The sequence below is a fragment of the Cupressus sempervirens genome, chromosome 6 (genome assembly GCF_028749045.1).
Source record: "Cupressus sempervirens isolate cs-2001-9-10 chromosome 6, ASM2874904v1, whole genome shotgun sequence".
Classification (NCBI taxonomy): domain Eukaryota; kingdom Viridiplantae; phylum Streptophyta; class Pinopsida; order Cupressales; family Cupressaceae; genus Cupressus; species Cupressus sempervirens.
Window position 1 is genome coordinate 629,658,328 of NC_143123.1, and position 13,431 is coordinate 629,671,758.

Here is a 13,431-nt window from a genome sequence, read left to right on the forward strand (position 1 = left end):
TGCTCTTGGATGGTTTAGCCTTTTTGAAGATGACACCAAAATAGTCTGGTTCAATAGTTGATGCTGAAACAGTTAAACTTAGAGCTCTATACAATGACATTGCCGCAAAAATCTAAGGAAGTTTGTTTCAAATGTCCTTTGTAAGCTAAAAGTTCTAAGCCTCCCTTTGATGTTAACCTTACTCTTGATTTTGATTATGTGAATACAAGAAAAAGAGATGGCTGAATTGTTGAGAATAGGATTGGCTAGATTGGCTATAATGGGGCAGAATCTAGCTCTCAACATTGTAGAAAAAGGCTTCCCCATCTCAGTCTACAATCGGAGCCCAGAAAAGGTAGATGAGACAATAGATAGAGCCAAGATGGAAGGTAATCTACAAGTAAAAGGCTTCCATGATGCCAAGGAATTTGTGCTCTCAATCCAGAAGCCCAAAGTCATAATCCTTCTAATCAAAGTAGAGCCCCTCATGGACAAATCAATTGAGACTCTGGCTTCCCACATGGAAGAAGGGGACTGTATTGTGGATGGTGGGAATGAATGGTTTGAAAACACGAAGAGAAGGCAGGAGGAGGTAGAGAAGAGGTGGCTTCTGTATTTGGGCATGGGGGTTTTAGGGGGTGAAGAGGGTGCCAGGAATGGCCCTTCTCTTATGCCTGGAGGGTCATATGAGGCTTACAAGTATATTGAGGATAAAATTGTTAAGATCGTTGCGCAGGTGGATATTGGCCCTTTTGTTACCTATATTGGAAAGGGTGGATCCGGCAATTTTGTCAAGATGGTGCACAATGGGATCGAGTATGGTGACATGCAGCTTATTACAGAGGTTTATGATGTGCTGAAGTCTGTAGGTAAGGAAATTCAAGATTCAATTATTTCTCACTTTCTATGAGTGCTTTTTTTTGGTGGGTGATATGATTTGCTGAAGTCTGTAGGTAAAGAAAATTAAGAGTCAATTTGGTTTCAATTTTGCAATCCTCTCATCTATGGTAATTATTTCTGACAATTTGGAGTTGTAGCTTTCCAACCCATCATCATGGGTAGAAGATAATTAGGATCATCCTTCATATCTAGATGAATTTATAAAATGTAAATCCCAATTATCAAGGAAATCTTGTCTAAACTTTCATCGAATTGAACTGATGCACGCAATTGCTCACAAACAATAAAAAATAGTTACAAAAGCACCCAACAATCTAAGTAGATATAGATCAAACTCTGATATAGTTAAATTCAATATTCTACCTTAACATTCACCACTTTCTTCCCTTATTATAAGATCCAAAAAGGCATCCTTTGTGTGGTTGCATATTTTTTGCATACAAGACAAGTGGAACCTACTTTATGATAGTAGCTATACAATCTCCATGAAATAAAAACTGTATTGCAATCTTATCAAAATAAAAACATTATTCCAATCTCAATTATCTAGAAGCAATTTTTACAACTTAAACCCAATTTCTAACTAAATCCATCTTTAGAAACACCATATTATGATCTTCAAAACTCTGCATTGGATAACTACTGCCAACCTTAATTGTGACTGAAAGGAGATCGATGCTTCTATATTGAATCCTCAAAATCTTGAAGTATTGAGCTGCTTGGTTTAAGATAAAATTATTTTTTGTTTAAGATGTGCCAACTTGACTGCTTACTGTTTCTTGAATCCAACCAAACTTAGACTCTTTTATATTCTAGTATTTTTTCACTTTCTTTATTTTGAAATTTTTTGGACATTTGGGTGGTCCAACTCAAAGGTGGATTAGCTACCTTTCTACATGATTGTATCATGCTTTTGTCCTCTTTCTATTCATACATATCAATATTTTTAAGATGTAGAAGATATTTTGGCAAATCTAGAGGAAATAAGTATCACTGATCAATTTCCATGGAATCTTGTATTGACAAGCATTCTTCATTGTAATTTGTTACATTGGCCTTTTTCAAATCAATCCTTTTGCACATACACTATAGTAGATCACCAACTATGTTATGCCTTTTTTAGCATCTTCTTCTCTTCACAGGTTTTCATATTTGGTCTCTTCTAAATATCATTTTTCATGGTTTCAAAGAAATTCTTCATCCCTTAAAAAATAGTTCTGCTATGTGAACTCTTTACAAGAGTGGGTATACACCATTTTCAAAGGGACATACTTAGTGAAGCAATTAACTAAATTGTTAAAGCAAATTATGCATACAACCATTGCCACAATCTTCATTTGTATCTGAGGAAATAGTGCAACAACTTTCCTAGCATTCAATGAATCAGTTTTCGTTGCTCTTAAGCTTGAGAATAACATCCACAACTGCACTGTGGTCATGCTTATGGATTCTTCCATAAATTATACTAAGCGTGACTCAGAATTTCATTTCTCCTTATAAGATGCATCTTTGTGTTATTCACAAGCTACAGTGTGAGCAATCTTGGAAAATTGATCCACAACAATGACCAAAACATACCATCAAAACCTCTGTGTATGACTCAATATAAAATCCATGCTAATACATTGCTTATGTTTTTAAATTTTCCAAGATACTAAGTATCAATATTTTGCCCAGTTTTAGTTGCCTAAGCTTGGAAATTTTTCAAATGTAACATTTGTTCACTTAGATGGCAATATCTCAAGTATTAGAAGACAAATATTTACACTCTTCTAGTTGTTGTAGGATTTTATTTCTCCCATATTATTTTGATAGCTAACTAGCACCTGCTTCACATAATATAGTCTTCCTCATGGTAGCTTGAGGACAACACAATTTCTTTTCTCTAGAATAAAATTGATCATGCATCATGAAGTTCAAATGGGAACTCATAATGCCTATATTTGATTCTTTACAAGGATTATTAGTGGCTCGAAGGGCTGCATTTTAGTGTAATACATCCTTGAGATGCTTCAAACCTGCCACCTCATTAGTCATAGTTGTACATGAAATCCTTTGAGAACCAGAGCACTAGTAACCACATTTATCTTCCCTACCTTGTACTTGATTATAAATGTGAAAATCCACAAATAACTAGACCAGTTAATATGGGGAGCATGTAGTTGTTCTTGAGTTTGCAAGCATTGTAAAGCTTGATTATCTATATTTAATATGAATATAAATGTATATTGATGCCTGAAAGTTGGATTTGTTGGCCTCGCCTGCAAATGATTGATATAGCTTATGTTCAGTGGATTCTTTGTTAGGAGGACATCACTTGGAAATGTTCAATATTTGGATCTATATTGTGTGGTCCTCTCATGGGATTTAAGTTGAAATGTGTTTTTTAGAACTTAACAAAAGCTTTAGCTTAATCACTTTATAATAGTCAATCATAGATGTTCTTAGTTATGGCCCTTATTATGTCCACAAATTTTTTATTGCTTGGACAAAGGATTTTATGGTCTCTGATCTGTAAGCATGAAATGCCAATTTTGACTTGAATTTTTACACCAGCCACTAGTATATAGGCCATTCCTATCTACAATGCCACCTCTTTTGGTTATTTGGTGTACATCGAAGTGGATAAATTTTAATTAACTTGTTCTTATTGCCAAGTTTGCACGGAGCTTTATATTTCATAGGATCTCAAAGACTTCAGTAATATGTAAATTGATGGTAGATACCATATTAGAGGGCTTTGGATATCCATATTATGTGGCAATGAACTCAAAGCTTAATTGTATATTTTCTCAACTTAAAGTAGTCTCCTTCCACAAGGTTTCACAACTCTTAATGCAAGTTGTTGACCTTATGTTGCTAAAGGGCTCAAGTCAAAGCCAAACATAATCGGTTGAAGATGGTGGTATAACCTTTGATGAAGTTTTTGAAGCCATGCAAACTTGATGTTTTGTACAACATCAAGGCAATTTAGGAGTTGAATTTGGACCATATAGAACTTCTTAGTGTTATGCGTGCTTTTGTGCAACAACATGAAAAAAATGTTTTCAAAATTTAGGGAACCCCCTTAGGCTTAGATGTTTCAATGTAAACTAGTATAAGTAATGCATGTCTTAAATTTTCTAAATTGCCAATTCTTAGGTTCCAACATCTCTACGTATTTCTGTTCATCTTATTTCACTCATTATTAAATAGATAAAACATGAAAATTTTAGCATCTGTACATGAAAGATTTTGTCATTTGTTGAAAGTCCAATAGTTTGATGGTCCAATGTGCTAGAAAAACAAAATATTGTAAATTTATATTTTAGGATTCATTGGTTTGTAAATGATAAATTCATAGATTAGAAAAGATTGCTTTGGGGCAAGTGTAAATATAGCCTCAAAATGTTTTCACCAATTTTAGTCAACCAACACGATTTACATGTGCTTAGTGATTGTAAGTGAAGTCTTTTGAACATTACAATATCAAAATTTTAGTGCATATAGAAATAAAATATTGAGGCTATAATATATGTTTGACAAAATGCTTGTTAGTTGGATAGATAGTGGCCCTAGAACCCTTTGTGAAGGCTATAAACAGAAGGAACCTTTGTAGATTGTTTTTGAAATGTCAGGAATGATTAATCTTTTGTCTTATTTGAGAGTTTCCTCATAGAAGACAATTGATGGATGTGGGCATCGAATAAAGTTGGTGGGCATGGGCTTATAGTTAAAAGAGTGTGAACATATCATTATAAAAAATTTAGAATTTGAAGGTGGCCGAGGGCCTAATGTTGATGGAATTCAAATAAAGCCAAACTCATGGAATATATGGATAGATTGTTGTAGCCTTAGTGATTATGATGATGGACTTATTGATATCACACGCCAAAGTACTGATATAACTATCTCAAGGTAAAGTAACATTTTTTTAGTTTAGCCTGATTCAAGTAGTGCTTTAAAGAGCTATCAGCTACCATAGGACCTTGAAAATAACATATATATTAATAGTCTTAATTATGTAACAAGCATATATAACTACATTTCTACTATGCCTCTAGTTAATTCATAGATGCTTGTCTTGGACTGGAAAAAACTATAATTGGATCTTTGTTTGAGAAAATATTTGCTCTTATCACGATCTAGCTTGCTTCCAAAATACCCTGGGATATAATTATCATTCAGTCTTCTTACAATCATAATTGATTCCTACTTTCAGTAGCCTATATGCTATATGCTGATATGATTAGTATAGAAAAAAATAAGGCCTTACAAAAAAATATTTTCCTACTTGGCTTAGTTGTGGCTTGTGGCTGTACACTTATGATACTATTCAATTAAGTTTCACAACTTTCATGGAATCCTATCTGTATAATTGTATTGTTCAAGGAATAGTGGCGGTGGATTTGTGGGGTTGTGATGTAGGCTGGTCCAATACTGAGATTCTTCTTTCAAATTTGAGTGCTGCATTATTTTATAGTCACGCAAAGCTTAACATACAATTTAATTGATCCCATTTGACATGAATTGTCGTGGGAAGGATATATATTCCTTTATTGCACTCTTAATTTTGCAATTGTTGAGCACCAGGCTAAAAAGGAATATTTATACTATATGGGCATTTTATTCAATGGCCTGCTATCTATGTCACATGGGCATAGATATAAGAAGGGCATTGAACATAGATAGAACAATCTTTTATAAAACTCAGATGCAATACAATTGACATACAACATATGCCAAAAAACAGACAAGTGTAGACCATTTGATTAATTCAAATATAACCACTTCCTCCCCACCTCCCAACACACCAAATACACAAACAAGCATATCAGATATGGATTTGTATATGAATTAGCACAGCTATCTACTTGCCTAACAATGAGCTCTCATCTGGGCCATATCACAATATCCTAATACAGGAACAAGTTGTCGATGTGTCAAACAAATAAAACATTAAAAGAAAGCAACTTTGTTGCAAAAAAAAAAACATATAAAGCTAAAAAACCAAACAAATAAACAATAAATTTTTATATAATATAAGTCTCACTGACAACAAGCCTCACTGGCAATACAAGAGTCTTACTAACTACAATCAGGCCACCAACCCCTGCCCACTACTCAAAGAAGAATGACTAAAACACAGAGGGATACTCTATTTCATTTCAAAACAATAAATTTACTATCTCATATTTGTAACAGTCTGCATAATCTTCTTATATGTATTCAAAGATTGCAAAGAATGAAACTTTGTAATTCACCAATCTTACACAAAAGCCAACAAAGTCTCTCGATGCAAAAATTATAGTAACCTTCACAAACTTCTTTTTCCTCTAACATCAAACTCATTGCATCATATCTGTAGAGATAAAAAATTTAACAAATGCATATACCTTTTTATTCTATCCATAAATTATTATTATTTTGTTTGATGCATTCTCTCTCGCATACACACTTGGACCTTCATCATTTTCCATGCATTTCAAAAAATAGTAGGAATAAACTGTTATAGCAATCAATTTAACCAACAACTAAGTTTTCAAATTCTTCTAACAACAGTTGACCATTGGAATATGAAAAGAATGAACAAATATCCATTCAACTTCTGTCAATAAAAATTAATAGAGCTTCTATTGAAACCTTACATGACCATGAGACTCTTCAACTGCTAATTGTTGGAATTTGAAAATAATCAATAGCTGTCCATTCATATTTTGTTGAGAACTATTGATTTTTATTGAACGAACACCAATTATGAAAGACAAACTGTGCAAGGTGATCATCGTACTTGTTATGATTGAAGGAACACTAATTATGAGGTTTAGTAACAACAATGAGCAATTTGCCTGAACAACATTATGTTTTTATGATTGGGATGAATTTATTATGTTAATCTAATGCTAAAACATCTCTCATTTAGTTGAAACTTCATTGGAGAGTCATATAATGAGCAAGCCCTAGTTAGATGAGGGTTTGTGAGAGCAATTTCGGGCTTTCATAGTTACAGGGTATATGAGACCGAATTGATTGTAATTTATTTTGATTGGGGTTAAAAAAAAGCACCGTTAAAAGCTTGAGGTCTGAAAGCCACATATGTCACACACTTGTTCTGTAAAAGTGGGGTCAAATAGGCCAAAAACTAGTGAGAGTCATCTATTGGGGACAATTGATCCAAAACATCAATATCTAATTTTGATCTTGAAGAACTTGTTTGATCTTGAATACTCAGTTGAATTTATCTTGCCTCTAAATATAGATGTATAAACTATTAGTGTTGGAGCTCTATTTCTCATGATTTATTTTGAGTTTTTGATCACTTCATTTATAAATCTTTCAGGCTCTAAAGAAATTTTTGGATGGAGATGCCATATTAACGTTAGATCCAAAAATAAATAGAAACCCTGCTGCAAACTTGGTGATAGAGAAAGTGTTATTAAGGAGTGGTTAAAAGGCTTGGCAGTGATTTGGTTTTGATCAATCAGGTATGCTTTATGTGTCTAGACTTTGTCTACTCAAAATTTAGCTCTTGTTTATGGCCTATTATTATTATGAGCTTTATAAGTTTATATAGTTCATTTTTCTGTTAAAAATTGCTATTACATTTTGGTGTTCTTTGTGTTGTATATAATCCAAATTAAACCCATTTATTTCTTATTAGAAGGACGCATTAGCCTTTTGCTCAAAAAAAGAAGAGGAAGCCTCATGTTATAAGATTAGAACCACAAGAGCCATAGGAGAATGTCGAAGATAGTCACGATCTGCCTATTAGCATCGTGACTATCTTTGGCATTCTCCTATGGCTCGCAAGGGAGATCAGCTAGCGAAGATGCTTTGTTAGCTTTTAATAAGCTTCATAGATGAGATTACATTATATGAGATTCATTACTACACTCGAGAATGGGCTCATCTTCAATTTGAAGATTGAAGATGAGCCCATTCTCGAGTGTAGTAATGAATCTCAAAGCTCCTTTAGCCCGAGCATATCATGTCCTTCAGACGATCTTTCTGAAGCTGCATCAACATTGTATCCTTCAAGTGTTTGATTCTTCATCTTTCTTCTTTATTATTCTATGGAACAATTCTTATGGTTTAAGTTTTTCAACATCAATTTGTAATTTCAGTCGGAAATCTCTATATATCTTTTCTTGCCAGACAGGGTTGCAGAAGTTTTTATGTAAATGTCTTTGCTTTTGCAGCTTGGACTTGAATTCACCACCAATGCTCTTTATACTACAGTGGGGGTGGCTGTATTGGCCTTGTTTGTTCAGCTTCTGGGCTCTTCTATTCAGAAGGGGATCTTTGCTGGAGGTTTTCGAATAGTATTGTTGACTCTAGTTGGTCACGAGGTAATTAATATTACTATATTCTGCTAGTTTCTTCAAGTGTTTGATGTTGTAATGTGTGCTTTGAGTTTTAGACCTTAGTTTATACTTGTCAACAACAAGACTACTTTGCTTCATTAGAATCATGAATAAGGAATGCAAAGGTAAGCTTTTCTAGGTTTTTGCTAAGAAAATGTTGATATTAAAGTAGTGGGGCTGCTTGGCATTTTATGCAAATTTGTTTGGTGTAATTTAAGATTTGAAGAAAACTATTGAAATTTTTCCTGTTCTTCCTATTTTATGCAAATTAAATATGAGATTCATTGTTACTTGACTCCTCTATAGTTTTCAATAACCGTTGGGATACTAAGAGCATATCTTCTTGGAATGCTGGTATCATGATGCGAACTTGCTATTATAGGTAATGTGCTTTACATGTTTTCATCAAATAAAATATCACAATAAATAGTAAATGCTCTCCATCCAAGTTGACATCTAGTAAAAATCACAGCATTGAGATTGTTATTTTGCATTTGAGGAAACTCAACATTGGTCCACTTATATGTGTCATGAATGATATTTGCAGGAAAGTCTCTTCTTTATTCCAGAGTCCCCCAGGTGGTTATTGAATAGCCTTTTTTCCTAATAATTTCCTCATGGTCAGTGATTTATGTGAATTGTTAGTACTTCTAGAATCAATTTTTTTTTTATATAGCTTATGCTTGGTGCAAGAAACCAGATTTTGGATATGTTACATGCTTATTAGCTGGCAACACCATACTAGATTTATGTAGGTAGTTAACAGAGTGAGTGAAGCTATGAGAAATTCAATCAACGATTCCAAAGCACAATTCTACTTAGTGGTTTTAGTTTGGAGAATCCATTTTACGATATGGATACATATTAGATAACACACCCACATGAGCCCAACAAACTTTAATTTTTAAACTGTGTAGGATAATGTGTGAAAATTTGACATAAACCTTCCTAAACTTATTTAATAAAATCGGAACCAAATGAGGATGACAAATGAAATGTTTTTTCTATTTTGGGGACCCATTTTTTGGGTTTTCTTCTAATGCAACTCTACAATTTTTTTTGCATAGCGAATTTTTTAATGTAAACTTATAAATATGTATGGAGCAATTATTTGTCTATATTGCTTTAGAAGTAATGCAAATAGGGTGATATTACATTTGGGTTTACTTTTGGTGATGTCATTAACTGAAGTTCAAGAGACTCATTTTGTATCGTTGAGTTCATCATGTAGGAATGACAATGATGCTGAATGAAAATTTTCTAACTCTTAAGTGTTTGTAGAGCCTATGGAAGCATTAATTATGTAGAGCATCTTGAGTTGGATGTTTCCTAGGGTGCATTTAGACAGTCATCATTAGCTGAGAAGCAAGAGACTCATCCTGGACAGTTGAGTCCATCACGTGGGATTGACAATCATACTACTGAGAAAAATTGATCTAACTTTGATGTTCTTGGAGAGCGTAATGCAGAACATAATATTAAAACTTCAGTTTGGGTATTTGTTGGATGAGGAGTTCTAGTTGTGAAGGTTTATTTTCTAGTCAATGATTATGCTATATTTCTTCAACTACTAAGCTCATGTTTTGAAGTTTAAACTTTAAAAGTAATTTAGACATTTTATCTCGCGACTTCCAATTTTATCATGTTTTGATCTTCTTTGGGTAATAATTTGCACTTTTGGACAATTTTATATTAGTTTTTAATAGATTTATATTTATTTTTGGACAAATGTATAGACACCACAATGTATATGGGAGGTCCTTTGCTTATGAAAATGCATGCATCCACTATATGTAGATGCTTTTTTAATGTAAAATTGTAAGTGGATCTGCATGATAGTGGTTATTGGTTAAACATTTTTAGGTAGAAGGAGCCGGCATGGCGATCTAACATGGTGAGTGGGCTTAAAGTGGCAACTTGGTGGGGTAAGTTAGCGAGCCGACTTCGTGAGGCCACTTGGAGAGGCAACTTGGCGAGCTGACTTGGTGAGCGGACTCAAAGACTGACCTTGATGAGGTGCTTTGGTGGGGTTACTTGATGAGCAAACTCAAAGTCAACTTGGTGAGCGTACTTAAATAGTCGACTTGGTGACATGACTTGGTGGGGTGACTTGGCGAGCATACTTGAACAATCAACTTGGTGAGCCGACCAAGTGAGCTGACATGGTGAGTGGGCTTAGAGAAGCAACTCAGTGGGGCAACTTGGCAAGCACACATAACGAGCCAACTTGCTGAGGCAAGGTGGTAAAACCACTGGGTGAGCCAACTTGGTGAGCTGACTTAAAGAGTTGACTTGTTGAGGTGACTAGGTGGGGGTGACTTGGTGAGCTGACCTAGGGGGCGAACTTGGTGAGTGAACATAAAGAGTCAACTTGGTGAGTGTACTTGAATTATCGGCTTGGCGAGCTGACTAGGGGAGTTAGCCTGACGAGATAACATGGCGAGTCGACTTAAAGTGGCGAGTTGGTGGGGCAAGTGGAGGTGACTTGGTGAGCTGACTTGGAGAGTTGGCCTAGGGGGAAGAATTGGTGAGCAAACTTAGAGAGTCAACTTGGTGAGTGTACTTCAATTGTTAGCTTGGCGAGCTAACTAGGGGAGCTGGCCTGATGATCTAACATGGTGAGTGGGCTTAAAGTGGCAACTTGGTGGGGCAAGTTGGTGAGCTGACTTAGCGAGGCCACTTAGAGATGTGACATGGCAAGCTAACTTGGTGAGAAAGCTCAATGAGTAGACCTAAAGACTAACCTTGATGAGGCACTTTGGTGGGGTGACTTGATGACTAAACTCAAAGAGTCAACTTGGCGAGCATACTTGAATAGTCAACTTGGTGGGGCAAGTTGGCGAGCCAACTTAGCAATTCCACTTGGTGAGGCGAGATGGTGAGTCAACTTGGTGCAGTGACTTGGTGATCTGACTTGGTGAGTGGACTTAAAGACTAACCTTGATGAGGCACTTTGGTGGGGTGACTTGATGAGCGAACTTAAAGAGTCAACTTTGTGAGCGTACTTGAACAATCAACTTGGTGACATGACTTGGTGGGCTGGCTTGGTGATCTGACCTGGTGTGCATACTTGAACAGTAGACTTGGTCAGCTAATTGAAAGAGTCAACTCATTAAGGTGACTGAGCGGGAGTGACTTGGTGAGCTGACCTGAAGAGTTGACCTAGGAGATGGGCTTGGTGAGAAAACTTAAAGAGTCGACTTGGTGAGCACACTTGAATTGTTGGCTTGGCAAGCAAACTTGGGGACTTGGTGGGACATGTGGGTGAGCCAACTTGGTGAGGCGACTTGGCAAGCTAACTTGGTGAGCAGATTTAAGGACTAACCTTGATGAGGCACTTTGGTGGGGTGACTTGATGAACAAACTCTGAGTCAACTTGACGAGCACACTTGAATAGTCGACTTGGCAAGCATACTTCAATTGTCAGCTTGGCGAGCTAACTTGGGGAGTCAACCTGGCAATCTAACATGGTGAGTGGGCTTAAAGTGGCAACTTGGTGGGGCAAGTTGGTGAGCCGACTTAGCGAGGCCACTTAGAGATGTGACATGGTGAGCTGACTTAGTGAGCAAGCTCAATGAGCAGACCTAAAGACTAACCTTGATGAGGCACTTTGGTGGGGTGACTTGATGACCAAACTCAAAGAGCCAACTTGGTGAGCATACTTACACTAGTACATTTGGGTTCATTTTTCAATCTTTATTGGTTGAATTTTTGACCCAATTTTTGACCAAATTCAACCAACCCATTGGTCAAAATTTTTTTGCTCAAAATTTTGACCAACTCACTGGTACATGATTTTTCTCAATTATATAACTAATTATATATTCTTCATATTAGTTACTGTCGGTGTTTTTCAGGCATTCTATAAAATAGTTCACATGCCTTGCGTATGATATGAAATTTTGCATGCATCCTACACTCTCTCTCATCTGGCTAATGATGGATTATGCAGAGCAATCTGAAACCATGATGCTAAAAAATACACAATCAAATCCAAAATGAACTTGCACTACAAATGGATTGTGGAAATATGATATTGGTAAAATTGCATGCATGTCTACCAGGACAATCACAACTTAAACATATATTTGTCCTGGTAGACATGCATGCAAAATTAACAATATTAGATTTCCACAATCCATTTGTAGTGTAAGTACATTTTGGATTTGATTGTGTGTGTTTTCTAGAATCATGGTTTTAGATCACTCTGCGTAATCCATCATTAGTTGGATGAGAGAGTGTAGGATACATGTAAAATGTCATATCATAGGCAAGACATGTGAACTATTTTATAGAATGCTTGAAAAAAATTTACACCTACCTATTGGTAGAAATTTCCACCTTCATTGGTTGAAATTTCCACCAATGCCTAGGTTTTTTCTACCTTTGTTGGTCAAAATTTCCACCAATGCCTAAATTTTTTTCTACCTTTGTTGGTCAAAATTTCCACCTTCATTGGGCGAAATTTCCACCAACGCCTAAATTTTTTTCTACCTTTGTTGGTCAAAATTTCCACCAATGTCTAAATTTTTTTCTACCTTTGTTGGTCGAAATTTCCACCAACGCCTAAATTTTTTTTCTACCTTTGTTGGTCGAAATTTCCACCAACATGTAAATTTTTTTCTACCTTTGTTGGTCAAAATTTTGACCAATTCCTGTGTGAACCTAGACAATGGCTTCGGTGGGTTTTCAACCAATAGATTGGTCAAAATTTTGACCAACCAGTGAGTTGGTAGAAATTTCAACCAGAAAAATATCGACCAATGGGTTGGTCAAATTTGGTCAAAATTGGGTCAAAATTTCACCAATAATGGTCAAAAAATGAACCCAAATGTACTAGTGAGATGCACCCTCTGCTACACTGCTGGATGCAGATCATAGTGCATGTATTGGTGATAATTCACCATCATTTCCTGGTGCTACCCATGTTTCTAACATGGGAGCTATACAAACATCGTTGTTGATTGACAATGATGAATCAATGCCTTTAAAATGTCCTAAGATTCCAGGTACTTTAAATGATTATTTTTTATATTGTAATAAGGATTTTCTTGCAAAACATAAACATGATAGGAAGTGGTGAATGCAAGGGCTTTTCATGTGGAGTGATGCCTCATGACCTTTAGTATGTCATACTGTGCAAGTTATTTAATTATTTTAGAATTCCCTTTTATTAGGGGTTTGGTAGGATCATCTGAATTATCAATGA

General features: G+C 35.5%; 1 pseudogene; it reads left to right on the forward strand.

The window, feature by feature from the left end:
* The window catches only part of LOC149553807 (origin of replication complex subunit 6-like), a 91,981-nt pseudogene that overhangs the window by 4,531 nt on the left and 74,019 nt on the right, over nt 1-13,431 (forward strand).